This window comes from Ursus arctos, unplaced genomic scaffold (genome assembly GCF_023065955.2).
Source record: "Ursus arctos isolate Adak ecotype North America unplaced genomic scaffold, UrsArc2.0 scaffold_34, whole genome shotgun sequence".
NCBI classification, from domain to species: Eukaryota; Metazoa; Chordata; class Mammalia; order Carnivora; family Ursidae; genus Ursus; species Ursus arctos.
The window spans coordinates 12332034-12347003 of NW_026623030.1; the positions used below are offsets into that span (position 1 = coordinate 12332034).

Genomic DNA, 14970 nt, shown 5'->3' on the forward strand with positions numbered 1-14970 from the left:
ACCAAGACCTAACTGTGAGTGCCAGGCCAGCTCCTGGATACCAGGGACAGCTTTTATTTTTCTCAGAGCCCGAACCCAGATCCAGAGTTGTGTGGCTGGAAACATTTCCCGTGTTACTCCCTGTTCATAGTAACCTGAAAAGAAGACAAGCAGAGGAGGAATTTCATCTATGAGTTTATTTCATCCATCGCCTTCACCACCTACTTGGACTCAACCTCTGCTACAGTCCCTGGGATAATTGTAGACAGTTAATAAATATTTGTTGAATTAATGAAATAAAGAAAATGTCAAAAACTCCAGAGAGGGGCACCTGGGTGGCACAGAGGTTAAGCGTCTGCCTTCGGCTCAGGGCGTGATCCTGGCGTTGTGGGATCGAGCCCCACATCGGGCTCCTCTGCTATGAGCCTGCTTCTTCCTCTCCCACTCCCCCTGCTTGTGTTCCCTCTCTCGCTGGCTGACTCTCTCTCTGTCAAATGAATACAATCTTTAAAAAAAAAAAAAAAACTCCAGAGAACAACTGCCTGGGTATATATTGCAGCTCCACCACCTATCAGTATGCGATTTGGAAAATTTTTGAAAAAGATTTTATTTATTATTTGTCAGAAAGAGGGAGAGAGAGCACAAGTAGGGGGAGCAGCAGGAAGAGGGAGAAGCAGGGTCCCCAGTGAGCAAGAAGCCTAACGCGGGACTCAATCCCAGGACCCTGGGATCACCACCCAAGCCGAAGGCAGACGCTTAACCAACTGAGCCGCCCAGGCGTCCCTGGAAATTTTTAACTAAATGATAAAATTGTGTAAACTTTAAAAAGTTTTCCTTTACCCATTTGTAAAATGGAGGTAACCACCAAAACCATTCAAAGGACTGCTGTGAGGGTCAAATGAACTGTTGTGTGGAGTGTGCTTAGTTAAGCTCAGCAAATGTTAGCTATTATTATTTTCAGGATAAGTAGTCTGTTAGTTTTGTGATCACATGTTCAATATTTTTCCCACTAGGTGTGAAAATAAAGATCTTGCCTTGTCTCTTATCACCAGTCCCTAGCACAAACAAATGTTTGATAGATAAATAAGTAAATTGGCTAAAACCCAGGAACTGCCTCCATTTGGGGGATAAATTTTAATAACTTAAATAAAAGTTGCAAAAAGCATATAAGGAACTCCCATGTACCCTTTACCTAGATTAACTATTTATTTATATTTTGCCTCATTTCCTTAATCATGCCCCCTCTTACACACGCGCGCGCACGCATTTTTCTCGGAGTGATCCAAAATTAAGGTGGAGACGTTGTGCCCTTTTACCCCTAAATACTTCAGTGAATATTTCCTATGAACAAGGACATTCTCTTAACATAGCCACAATATAGTGATCAAATTTAGAAAATTTAACATTGATACAATAGGCATTAAGAGGTAGTCCACGATCCATATTCAAATTTGTCACTTGTCCCAATATTGTACATTACACCTATTTTGCCTCCCACCTGCCCTTTCCAGAATCCAATTTAGAATCACACACCACATTTTGTTGTCATGCCTCTTTAATCTCTTTTAACCAGGATAGTTCCTCAGCCTTTCTCTGTCTTTCATAATACCAAGTTATTTTGTAGAGTGCCCTCGACTTGGGTTTATTTCATGCTTCCTCATGAGATTTGATTTATACATTTTTGACAGAAATATCACAGAAGAGATGTTGTGTCCTTTTCAGTGCATCTTATTGGAAGGAAAATGATCTTTACTTGAGCTATAATCTGTAATGTTAACTTTGATCACTTTGATTCACTTGTTGAGGTTATACCTCTGTAAAATTACCATTTTCCTTTTGTAATCAATAAGTAATTTATGGGAGACACTTTTAATGTGTAATTACCCTGTTCCTCTAGTTTTACTATTCATTATTGATTTTCTAACTCCATCGGTTTTGTCAGTTGGCATTCTACTAAAAGGAGGGGTTTTCCCGTTTCCCTATCTATTTATTTACTTCCTTATTTATATCAGCAAAGACTGCATGGGTTACCATTTTATTCCATTAGTTATATTCTGTCACTGTCATTATGTATTTTGAGGCTCAAATTGCCCCGATTTGGCCAGTGGTATCTCCTTCAAGTTAGCTCCTGTGTCCTTTAACATGCTCTCATCATTCGGATTCCCAACATGCTTACACTCTGATGCAACAAGATGTTCCAAACTTATCTGGTACTTTCCCTGCCCGGACCCAGGATCTTCGAAAAGCTACCGAACAGCCCCTATTTCTCCGCTTCCTGCCCACAGGCGGAACCTTAGAGCCTCTGACCTGGGCGGGAGAACAGCGCAGCGGACCAACCTCTTCCGGTTGTGGCCGGAAGTCCTCGGAGAGGGGAGGGTTTGTGTCAGGTGACCGGAGTCTGCGTAGGAGGGCTCGCAGGTCCTACCGGACAGCCTGAAGGAACTGAGTGGCAGGGCGCCGGACAGACGGATAAGCCGGGGTGGCCTCAGCGGCGTTAGCTGAACAGAGGCAGGTACGTGGTGGGCTCGGGTGGTAGCTTAGGGGCTGTCGAGGTTGAGGGACGCGGGCAGGGTTTCTGCCTTAACCCGGCCCACAGGCTGAGACACTTGGCCCAGCGGCGCAGAGACAGCAACCCTGGCTCTGCCCGGGACCCTCCGCCCCAGAAGAGAGGTCCGGCTGGCGTTGTGGTCTTCCGTCCTGTGATTACAGTTTTGGGAAACTGAGAGAAGGGAAAAGGCTCCCACGAGCTCTCCTTTCCCGGCAGGGACTCACTCTAATTCTGTTTTTGCCCCTGGCCCGGACTGCCTCTCTCAGGTGGATGTGTTTTAAATGATTTTGCCTCGGGTGGAGAGGCCGAGACCGGAAAACGTGGTCAACAGAGTTGGGCTTGGGAGTGAGAGAGCCGAGAAACTTGGCCGCTTAGAGCCAATTGTGCGTTATGGGCCCCGTCCATTCCCTTTGTTGAGCCTCAGTTTCCTCGTTTGTAAAACAGGGCACTGTTCCTCAAAATAATGGTTCTTACGCTGGTCTGTTTTGAAATGTCCCGGGATGCATGCTTTACAGTGCAAGACTCAAATAAGACCTGTGATTTAGGATCTGGGTCGGAACCTCGGAACGTTTTGAACATACACCTCGGGGGTCCTGTACATATTGACGTTCGAAGCCCACTGATTTGAAGCGCTTTCCCCTTATGAGTACTAGATATCCATTCTTTGCTTTGAGGCTGGAGCCGGTTCTGGATCTTTGGAAGAATTGGGATGTTCAGCCCAGAAAAGAGAACAGTAGAAGAAACTGTCTTTAAAAACGGAAGAAAATTGTTATGGTGAAGAGTGCTTCACTCTTTTTTTTTAAGATTTTATTTATTTATTTGACAGAGAGAGACAGCCAGCGAGAGAGGGAACACAAGCAGGGGGAGTGGGAGAGGAAGAAGCAGGCTCCCAGCGGAGGAGCCTGATGCGGGGCTCGATCCCAGAGCACGGGGATCACGCCCTAAGCTGAAGGCAGACGCTTAACGACTGCGCCACGCAGGCGCCCCAAGAGTGCTTCACTTTTATCTTTCGGGTTGCAAGTGGCAGAATTAGGACCAATAGGCGGATTCTGTTGACCTAGTAGAAGAACTTAATGCTGGTCAGACGTGACCAGCGATGGAATGGATTGCCTCCAAAAGTAATGAACTCCCTGTTGAAGGAGGTAGATAGGTATTAGATGGAAGCCCTTTCCAACTTGAAATGTCTGATTCTGAGTAACTATTTTCAGTCTTTCTGGTGCTGATTTTCTTTTTTCTGCCCTCTTTTCTTGACTCCTCCATCCCCCGTGGCCTACATTTTCTAAAAGTAAGGCCAGTGGGTATGAATTAATGTAATCTGTTCCTGGTTGTCCTGTGCACCATTCTTTTTTCAGGGACTTTGGAATGGTTCCTCTGATAAGGGCTCCGTAAACGTTTGTTGAATGAGGAGGTACCCCACCCCATTGGTTTGTTGCTTATGTTCTTAGAATAACTTGGAAATGCTGCTAAAGACTTTGTGTTTGATCAGGAGAAGCCAGTGAACTCTTTGGATCACAGAATTGAGGACCCTCGGTCAGAAGGGCCCCTCAGGGTTGTTCAGGCCAGCCTTTCCTCCCCGGGACATAAATCCCTCTTTAATCCTCTCTCGAGCAATGTGTTGTATAGCTCTTGTGTCTAATGAGAGAATTTTTGCAGTCTGTCAGCTAACTTTTCATCCAGCATTTAAAACCAGTACTCTTAGGGACTTGACTTGCCTGCCAGTTCATCATCCTCCCTAATGTATAATCTACAGGTAATGCTTCTGGCATATCTTTAGTTTTCTTTTCTTTTCTTTTCTTTTTTTTAGATTTTATTCATTTATTTGAGAGAGGGAAAGCAGGAGCAGGGTTGGGGGGACGGGCAGAGGGACAAGCAGACTCCCAGCTGAGCACAGAACCCCAGGGCTCATCCTAGGACCCTGAGATCATGACCTGAGCCACCCATGCACCCCTAGCTTATCTTTAGTTTTCTTTTTTTCTTTTTTTTAAAGATTTTATTTATTTATGTGACAGAGAGACAGCCAGCAAGAGAGGGAACACAGCAGGGGAGTGGGAGAGGAAGAAGCAGGCTCCCAGCGGAGGAGCCCGATGTGGGACTCGATCCCGGAACGCGGGGATCACGCCCTGAGCCAAAGGCAGACGCTTAACGACTGCGCTACCCAGGCGCCCCTATCTTTAGTTTTCTAATCAAACGTTGAAGTTCCTAAAAGCAGGTCGCTTTTTCAAAATCTGTAAGAATGCTTACATTGCCCTATGGGGCAAAGATTCCATATTATGACCCAATTCTGCTCACATCCTACCCCCCTCCTGAAAAATAGATTGTGTTTGAGCCAAGACTTCCTGCTTCTGTTTACTTTCCTGCTTTGTTTGTGTTTCCGAGGATTAAAAAAAAAACAAAAAACCACATTGTGAAATGCTTATTCAGATATTATCCAGGTGCTGGGTAAAATGATTGTAATTTGGTGATGTCTATAATACTTAACTTGAAATTTTCCTTTTAAAAAAGTACCTGAATTGGCATTTCCAAAGTGTGTTCTTCAGGCCACTACTCTGAAGAGACGCCTCTGAAAAAAGTGTTCCAGTAAAATAAAGTTTGGAAATGCTGTATATCATTATCTTTTCTTGGGTCTTCTCAGTGTATAGTACCACATTAAATAGACTGAGATGTTCTATAATAAACATATCTAAGCTTGTTTAATCTAGTGTTGCCAAACTTAATTGACGTGCAGCACTTTTTCTTTTTAACTGAAGCACACATTGACAAAAAAAAATTTTTTTAAATTTATTTAAGTAATCTCTACACCCAGTCTGGGGCTTGAACTCTTGACCCTGAGATCAAGAGTTGCATGCTCTTCTGGACTTATCCACCCTCGTGCCCCTCACATTGGCAAATTCTCATCTAGAGAGTCTGCAGTTTATGGTATGTGGGCCAAATCTGTCTCTATTGCCCTTTTTTGCATGGCATGTGAGCTAGGGATGGATTTTACATTTTTAAATGGGGAATAAATCCAAAAAAGAATAATGTTTTGTGATATGTGAAAATTATGGGAAAATTAAAACTATAAATAAGATTTTATTGGAATACAGCCACACCCATTAATTTACATATTGTTTTTGGCAGAAGAGTTGAGTAGTTGCCCCAAAGACCATATGGTTCACAAAGTCTAAAGTATTTACTATATGGCATTTTACAGAAAGAACTTACCAGCACCTGACTTGCATCATGTGCGCTTTTTTTTTATGTACATTTTTTAACTCTTTAACTTCTTTACATTTTTAACTTTTTAACTTTTGTATAATTTATTTTGAAATAATTTTAGACTTGCAAAAATAATACACAAACTTCCCGTATACTTTTCACCCAACTTTTCATAATGTTAACATTTTACATAACTACGTTAAAATTATCTAAATAAGAAATTTAACATTAATACAGTACTACTAACTAATCTATAGACTTTGTTCAAATTTAGCCATTTGTCTACCAGTGCCCTTTTTCTGTTTCAGGATCTAACCCAGCTTCCCACATCGCATTTAGTTAACAAGCCTCCTGAGTCTCTAGTGGTCTGAGACAGTTCTCAGTCTTTTTTGTCTTTCATGACTGTGAACTTTTTTTAAGATGTTATTTATTTATTTGAGAGAGAGAGAGAGAGGGAGAGAAAGCACGAGCAGGGGGAGGGGCAGAGGGAGAAGCAGGCTCCCCACTGACCAGGGAGCCCATTGTGGGGGCCGGGGGGCATTACCAGTCCCAGGACCCTGGGATCATGACCTGAGCTGAAGGCAGAGGCTTAACCAACTGAATCACCCAGGTGCCCCAACTATAAACTTTTGAAGAGGACTGGCTGATTATTTTGTAGAGTGTCAATTTTTTTTGAAATAGTATTCACGTATCGTAAAATTCACCATTTTAAAGAGTACAATTCAGTAGTTTTTAGTATGTTCACAGGTTGTGTAGTCATCACCACTATTTTAATCCCAGAACATTTTCATGTCCCCCAAAAAGAAAACCTGTGCATGTTAGCAGTCATTCCTTATTCTCCCCTCTTCCATCCCCTGGCAACCACTAGTAGGGATTCATATAGTATGTGCCCTTTTTACAGTATGTGACCTTTTGTGTCTGGCTTCTTTCATTAAGCATGTGTTTTCATAAGGTTCATCCATGTTGTGGCCTATATCGGTACTTCATTATGTTTGTTGATGAATAATATTTCATTGTGTGGTTATACCACATTTTGTTTATCCAATTATCGATTGACATTTAAATTGTTTCTGCCCTTTGGTTATTATGACTAATGCTGCTGTGAACATTCATGTACACATTTTTGTTTGAACATATTTTCAGTCCTCCTAGATGTGTCCCCTTAGGAGTGGAATTGCTGGGTCATATGGCAACTCAATGTTTAATTTTTTGAGGAGCTGCCAAACTGTTTTCCACAGCAGCTGTACCATTTTACATTCCCATTAGCAATATGTGAGGGTTCCATTTTCTCCACATCCTCTCCAACACTTGTTATTGTCCCTTTTTGTTATTATTATATCTACCCTAGTGTTGCATAGTGGCATCTAATTGTAGTTTTTATTTTCATTTCCCTAATGACTGATGCTGTTTGAACATCTTTTCATGTGCATATTGGCCATCTGTGTGTCTTTGGAGAAATGTCTATTCAGATCCTTTGTCCATTTTGTAAGTGAATTATTTGTTATGCACAGTTTTGCATGTAAATATTCGGAGTTTGCAGATTCCCTGAAGCCCCTTGAAGTAACTTAGAGTGAGCTGCACTGCAAAATCTGAGGCAGTGCCCAGCAACTCCCTGATCTGAATGGACTTGGATTTGGACTTGCTGAAGTGCAGAGTTAATTGTCCCTTTGAAACTGCTGACCATTCAGAGCTTCTCTCAGCCTTAGCCACTGCTGATCATGCAGAGCTGGGATGGCCATAGTCAAATAAAAGGGGTACTACAGTATTATTGGAAATGTGGTAAAACCACTAGGATATCCTGCCATCCGAGAGCTACTCTGGTGGTGATTTGGTCACAGGCAAGGAGTAGAGGAGTCGGTGGTGGTTTGGAATACTCCGTACTTGTGATATGAGGCAGCTGCTTGGGGTGGCAGAGCTACCAGTGCACCATGCCTCTTTTGACCCCAGAGCATTTGGCTATAAGCAGACCATCTTGAACATATAATTAAAAAATAAAACAGGGGCGCCTGGATGGCTCAGTTGGGTAAGTGTCCAACTCTTGATTTTGGCTCATGTCATGGTCTCAGGGTTGTGAGATCAAGCACTGCATCGGGCTCTGCAGTGGGTGTGGAGCCTGTTTAAGATTCTCTCTCTCTCTCGGGGCGCCTGGGTGGCTTAGTTGGGTAAGCGTATACCTTCAGCTCAGGTCATGATCTCGGGGTCCTGGGATCAAGCCCCACATTGCTCCCTGTTCGGCAGGAAGTCTACTTCTCCCTCTCTCTCTGCCCCTCTCCATCCCTTTCCCCTCTTGTGCTCTCTGCTCTCCCTAGTGCTCTCCCAAATAAATAAATATTAAAAAAAAAAGAATCTCTCCCTTTCCCGCTGTCCCTCTCCCCTCTCTTTATTTATTTATTTATTTATTTTTTAAGATTTATTTATTTATTTATTTGACAGAGATAGAGACAGCCAGCGAGAGAGGGAACACAAGCAGGGGGAGTGGGAGACAAAGAAGCAGGCTCATAGCGGAGGAGCCTGATGTGGGGCTCGATTCCCATAACGCCGGGATCACGCCCTGAGCCGAAGGCAGACGCTTAACCGCTGTGCCACCCAGGCGCCCCTCTCCCCTCTCTTAAAAAAAAAAGTTTTTACAGGAACTCCTGGGTGGCTCAGTCGGTTAAGCGTCTGCCTTCAGGTCAGGTCATGATCTCAGGGTTCTGGGACTGAGTCCCACATTGGGCTCCTTGCTCAGCAGGGACCCTGCTTCTCCCTCTGCCTGCTGCTTGCCCTGCTTTACTCTCTCTCTCTCTGACAAATAAACAAATAAAATCTTTTCTAAAAATACCATAAAAAATTTTTAAAAGTTTTACAAATAAAGAAGACTTAATTTTCAGTGCTTCTAATGTTTTATGGTAAACTAAATGAGTATTAATTTTACTTTTTCATGTCACTGAACATGTGTACCAATAGTAAGAGTGTTTTTAATGTGATAACATTTTTAAAATTCACGGACAGTTATGATTTTCCCATTGATGGTTATGATCATTTTTCATAGTATCAGCTTGCATTTTTATTGTTCTGCTTTACTGTGCCAAGCAAGGTTTGTCAGCATTGTCCTCCAGCATTTTATTTGTTGGTAGAATTCATGTCCATTATAAAAAAAAATGTAGTCCAAAATGCAAAATCTTTACATTCAACTAATAGGAATCATTCAGGAAGACTAATGCACACTATTCCCTTTTACTTCTTCTTTTATTTTTTTTTTTAAGATTTTATTTATTTATTTGACAGAGAGAGCCAGCGAGAGAGGGAACACAAGCAGGGGGAGTGGGAGAGGAAGAAGCAGGCTCCCAGCAGAGCAGGGAGCCTGATGCGGGGCTCGATCCCAGGACTCTGGGATCATGACCTGAGCCAAAGGCAGACGCTTAACGACTGAGCCACCCAGGCGCCCCTCCCTTTTACTTCAGACTTAATACCATATTAAGAGCACTTCTAGCATCAGGGGCCTGAAACTTTAGAAAATATGTTTTCTTCTCTCACTGACAAATAAAATCTTAAAAAAGAAAAGAAGAGAAAAGAAAATATATGTTTCCTTTTCCAAAGATTAGAAGGACTGGGGGATGAGGAATGAAATATGATAATCTTCACAATTAGGAAACAAATAGAGGCATATTCCTAAGAACAATTAATTGAGTAATTTACTCATTTAACAAGTATTTTGGTAAAGTATATAGAAATTAAGATGGGAGGGACGCCTGGGTGGCTCAGTCCTTAAGCGCCTGCCTTCAGTTTAGGGTGTGATCCCAGGGTTCTGGGATCAAGCCCCACATTGGGCTTCCTGCTCCACTGGGAGCCTGCTTCTTCCTCTTCCACTCTCTCTGCTTGTGTTCCCACTCTCGCTGGCTCTCTCTCTCTCTCTCTCTGTGTCAAATAAATAAATAAATAATCTTTAAAAAAAAAGAGAAGAAATTAAGATGGGAGACTTCACTGTATAGATAACACAGATTTTTCTTATTGATTTAGAAATAAGATTTAGCCAAGTGCCAAACTTTAAAGATGCAAGGAGAAAGGTATATTTTGGGGAGCAAATACCTTGAACAGGTGAGAGGAAATGTAATCCATGGTTTGAGTGGGAAGTTTAGCCTTAGTTAAGAGCAGAGATAGTTTATGCATGGTAATAAAGAGAGAAAAAAGAATATAAGACTACAGACAGAGCCAAGTTGTCCTATTTGGAAGTAGGACGATAAGGCAGTTCTCGTTTTTACTTTTTTCAGGGAAATAAGGATGGTCATTAGTGAAGGGGAAGAGAAAGTAGAGGCTGGCTGTAACTAAAGAAGTAAAAAGTTAAGAAACAGCCCTCACAGACTGATAAATGAGATTGACTCAAAATATGGTGTAAGGATTGCTGAAAATTGCAAGGGGTCTTTTGAGGTCATAAATTTAAGGTAAATTGATTTGCAGAAAATCTCCTTCTCCTTCTCTCCTCCTTCCCTGTCTAGTCGTATTCAGTTCTTTTTTTTTTTTTTTTTTAAGATTTTATTTATTTGACAGAGAGAGAGCCAGCGAGAGAGGGAACACAAGCAGAGGGAGTGGGAGAGGAAGAAGCAGGTTCCCAGCAGAGGAGCCTAATGTGGGGCTGGATCCCAGAACGCCGGGATCACGCCCTGATCCAAAGGCAGACGCTTAACGACTGAGCCACCCAGGCGCCCCACATATTCAGTTCTTTTACAGATCAATAAATAGGAAGGCATTATTTTACTGGTTTACATTTTTTAAAGTAAGTCCTTTATGGAAACTAAGGGAGGGGAAGGAAATTATGGAGGTATGCATATGGATAAAAGAATGGACCATGAGATCTAAATAAGGTAAAAAGGAAGTAAGGACTTCAAGAATCTTTATATGCAGTAGAAAAGGAGTAAAGTTAGTGAACTAGCCATCCCAGTTATTAGAAATCTTATCAAACTGAGTAGTATTAAGAAGAAACTTGCTAGAATTTAGGAAATGGTAGTCAGATGATGAGACTACTAAAATACATGTTTTACACCAGTAAGCATTAATGACAAATTTTAGAGCATGGCCACAGAAGTGGGTTGGTGAAGTTGAGTAGGAAACAAGATCTTAGGGGAAAGCTTAAAGAAGCAAGTGGCTGGAGCAGGTACCAGACAGGTTATCTCTGGAGATATTGAACATACTCTTAAAAATAATTGGAAATGTGGTGGAGAGAAGCATAGTTAGGGAGATGCTAAAATAGAGAAATTAAAGGACATGACCAGCTTAGCCAAAGGAAGTATGTGCATTGATTAGATTAGACTTGGTAATCAGCTACACTGATAATCTATTGATAATAAGTTCTATTTAATACTTTCTTCTTTGAAGTGATCTTTTTGTGTCTCTGTACACTGAATTATGCAGTGTTGTGTTTGGAGGTTGTAGAGAGGTATCTCTGCAGGTGTAAGTGGGGGTCTGCTGACCATCATTAAATTTTTCTTTGTTCACTGATCAACCTAGGGTTGGAACTATGTTGCAAAGAAGTCAGAGCTATTTAACGAGGAATTAGGGCTAAATGAAACACAAAGGTTTCTTTCAACCTAAATAAATCTTCCACAATTAGTTTTTGTTTTTTAATAAGCCCTATTTCCCTTATTAATTGGTATCACAGTACCTTAAAAAGGATGCATAACTTCAGGACTTGTTTTTTGAAACGATCAGGATGTTCTAGGTTGAAACTGTTCTGGGTAAGGGGCACAAAACAGTAATTTTAATTGTGGAAGTAGTATATGTGCATTTCACAGAAGCTTCCCTCTCTTCCCACCCAAATTGTTTCTAGCTCTAGTTATCTGAAGAGAGCCTTTATTAAGTTGCTTTATTTCCTCCTCATTTCTCCCCCAGTGTGTACATTTTTAATGGTTAGAACCATTCACTGCACAGTTTTATAGCTTACTTTTTCCTGTTAGCATTTTTTTGAAGATTTTTATTTTTAGGTAATCTCTACACCCAGTGCGGGGTTTGAGCCCCCAGCCCTGAGATCAGGAGTCGCTCACTCTACTATGTACTGAGCCAGACAGAGGCCCCTCCTGTTAGCAGTTTAATGTTAATGTCTCCGTGCTTATGCCAGCCTTTTCTGTAAGCATTACTTCTGATACATTTACTTAACCATTCACTTATTCAGTAAGTTAGTAAGTATTGTATAGATATATATAACAGTTAACTCGGCATGTTCTTAGTGAGTGGAAATCTGGTTTTCTTTCTAATAAGGAGCACAGATTCTTTTTTAAAAACTTTTATTGTAATATACATAACAGAATTTACCATTTTAACCATTTTTAAGTGTACAGTTCGGTGGCATTAAGTACATTCACAGTGTTCTGCAACCATCACCACTCTGTGTTTCCAAAGCTTTATCATTATCCCAAACAGAAGCTCTATACCCTTTAAACAGTAACTTCTCATTCTGCCCTCATTCTAGTTCCTGGTAACCTCTGATCCACTTTCTGTCTCTATGAATTTGTCTATTGTAGGTATTTTCTTTCTTTCTTTTTTTATTAAGACAGTATTCACCCATTTTTATTTTATTTTTATTCATTTTTAAGTAGGCTCCACACCCATCGTGGGGTTTGAACTCATGACTCCTGAGATCAAGAGTCACACACTCCACCAGCTGAGGCAGCCAGGCAGCCCTGTCGTAGATATTTTCTGTTAAGGGAATCATATAATGAATGACATTTTGTGGAAATATAGGGATCCAGTTTTTTTATTTCCAGTTTTTTTTATTGTAGTAAAATACACATAACATAAAATTTATCATCTTAACCATTTTTAAGAGTATAGTTCAGTGGTATTAAGTACATTCATATTGTTGGGGCGCCTGGGTGGCACAGCGGTTGAGCGTCTGCCTTCGGCTCAGGGCGTGATCCCGGCATTCTGGGATCGAGCCCCACGTCAGGCTCCTCCGCTATGAGCCTGCTTCTTCCTCTCCCACTCCCCCTGCTTGTGTTCCCTCTCTCGCTGGCTGTCTCTATCTCTGTCGAATAAATAAATAAAAATCTTAAAAAAAAAAAAGTACATTCATATTGTTGTGCAACCATTACCACCATCCATCTCCAGAACTCTTTTCATTTTGCAGAACTGAAGCTCTATACCCATTAAACAGTAACTCACTGTTCCCTCCTCTCCCCTACCCCTGACAACCATAATTCTACTTTCTGTCTTCGTCATTTTGATTATTCTAAGTACCTCATATGAGTGGAGTCCTACAGTATTTGTCTTTTTTGCGACTGGTTTATTTCACTTAGCATAATGTCCTCAAGGTTCATCCGTGTTGTGGTATGTGTCAGAATTTTCTTCCTTTTTAAGATTGAATAATACTCCATGGTATGCATATATCACATTTTGTTTATCCATTTATGTGTGAATGGACACTTGACTTGCTTCCATGTTTTAGCTGTTGTGAATAATGCAGATATTAACATGGGTGTACAGATACTTCTTTAAGACCCTGCTTTCAGTTCTTATGGCTATATACCCAGGAGCAGAATTGCTGGATCGTATGGTAATTCTGTTTTTAATTTTTTGAGCAGTTGCCATAGTGTTTTCCACAGCAGCTGTGCCATTTTACTTTCCTACTAAAAGTGCACAAAGGTTCCAATTTCTCCACCTCCTCAGCAACACTTGTTATTTTCTGTTTTTTGTTTGTTTTGTTTTTATAGTAGCCATCCTTATCAGTATAAGGTGGTATTTTGTAGTTTGGATTGGGATTTTTGTAATTAGTGATGTTGAGCATTTTTTCATGTTGTTTTTGGCCACTTGTATATCTTTGGAGAAATGTTTATTCAAGTCCTTTGCCCATTTAAAAAAAAAAAAAGATTTTATTTATTTATTTGACAGAAGGAGAACGTAAGCAAGGGGAGCGGCAGGCAGAGGGAGAGGGAGAAGCAAGCTATCCCTCGAGCAGGGAGCCTGGTGTGGGGCTCGATCTCAAGACCCAAGGCAGACGCTTAACCAACTGAGCCACCCAGGTGCCCCTCCTTTGCCCATTTTTTAAATGGATTGTTGTTTCATCGTTGTTGAGTTTTAGGAGGTTGGTTTTTTTTTTTTTTTTTTTTTAAGATTTATTCATTTATTTGAGAGAGAGACAGAGCACAAGCAGGGGGAGGGACAGAGGGAGAGGGGCAAGCAGGCTCCCCATTGAGCAGGGAGCCCAGTTTGGAGCTTGATCCCAGGATACTGGGATCATGACCCGAGTTGAAGGCAGACGCTTAACTGAGCCACCCAGGTGCCCCAAGTTTTAGGAGTTTTCCATATATTCTGGCTATTGACCCCTCAGATACATGATTTGCAAATATTCTCTCCCATTCTGTGAATTGCCTTTTTATTCTGTTTAGTGTCTTTTGGTGCACAAAATTTTAAAATTTTCATGAAGGCTAATTTGTTTTTTTCTTTTGTTGCCTTTGCCTTTGATGCTTTATCTAAGAAATCTTTGCCAGAAGTGTAATATTTAAAGTAGGGAAGAAGCTACGAAGTGGGTTCTGGCTTAAGAGTCTCAGAAGTGGCCTGGGTTTTGAATTGCCGCATAGCTACCATGGCCCCTCCTTTTCTACTCTTCACATCAGCTGGGATGTCATGGGTACATCTCATTGAGCAGTGGGAGCAAAGCACGGCTAAATGGTAGTCTAAGGACACACAGGTTAGAAGCAGCAGGCTGTGACTGTTTCTCTGGAAATGACCTAGGGTCTGGCTGGCCATTCCACTCTTGGATCAGTCACCAAGTTGACTCTCCTGGTAGTTTCTATAGCACCTGATTATTTGATATCCATGCTCCCAGGTGCTCCTCAGAAGTGCCATGTGGTATAGGCATGCAGGGAGTTTTTAAACAGGGACAGCTCTCTGAATATGGGAGTGGGTCCTGGGCAAAAGCCTAGGAAAATTACTTGTCTTTTCTTAGCACTACCATCTCCGCAGAGGCATTTTTCAGTGAGATTCTTTTTAAAAAATGACAGTTAAATTATGACTAGACCATAGACTTCTTGAGGGCAGGAACCAGAAGTTTGTCTGATTTGTTTTTGTCATTGAGTGTAGTTCTTGGCATTCTCCAAATGTTTCCCAAACTGCTCTGACAGTTAACGTCAGGTGGCTCAAGACACAAACCTGATTTGTAAAAGTCAATATTACATATTATTCAAAATAGTGTCATTTTGGTTTTATTATTTTAAAACGTAGTTGGTTTATCTTATATATGTTCTCCCGATGGTCCTCCTTAGGACCTCCTATTCAAA

At 41.3% G+C, this 14970-nt stretch overlaps 1 protein-coding gene across 2 annotated transcripts in view; it reads left to right on the forward strand.

Annotated features, from left to right (window-relative positions):
• The first annotated feature begins 2353 nt into the window (after positions 1-2353).
• Positions 2354-14970, forward strand: part of RNF185 (ring finger protein 185) — a 36318-nt gene continuing 23701 nt past the window's right edge. Inside the window, exon 1 of one of the 2 annotated variants that reach the window (XM_026484855.4) lies at positions 2354-2487. The gene's annotated coding sequence lies outside the window, so the exon portion shown is untranslated. Of the gene's footprint in view, positions 2492-14970 lie in introns of both variants that reach the window. The other variant, XM_026484854.4, reaches the window with a different exon arrangement.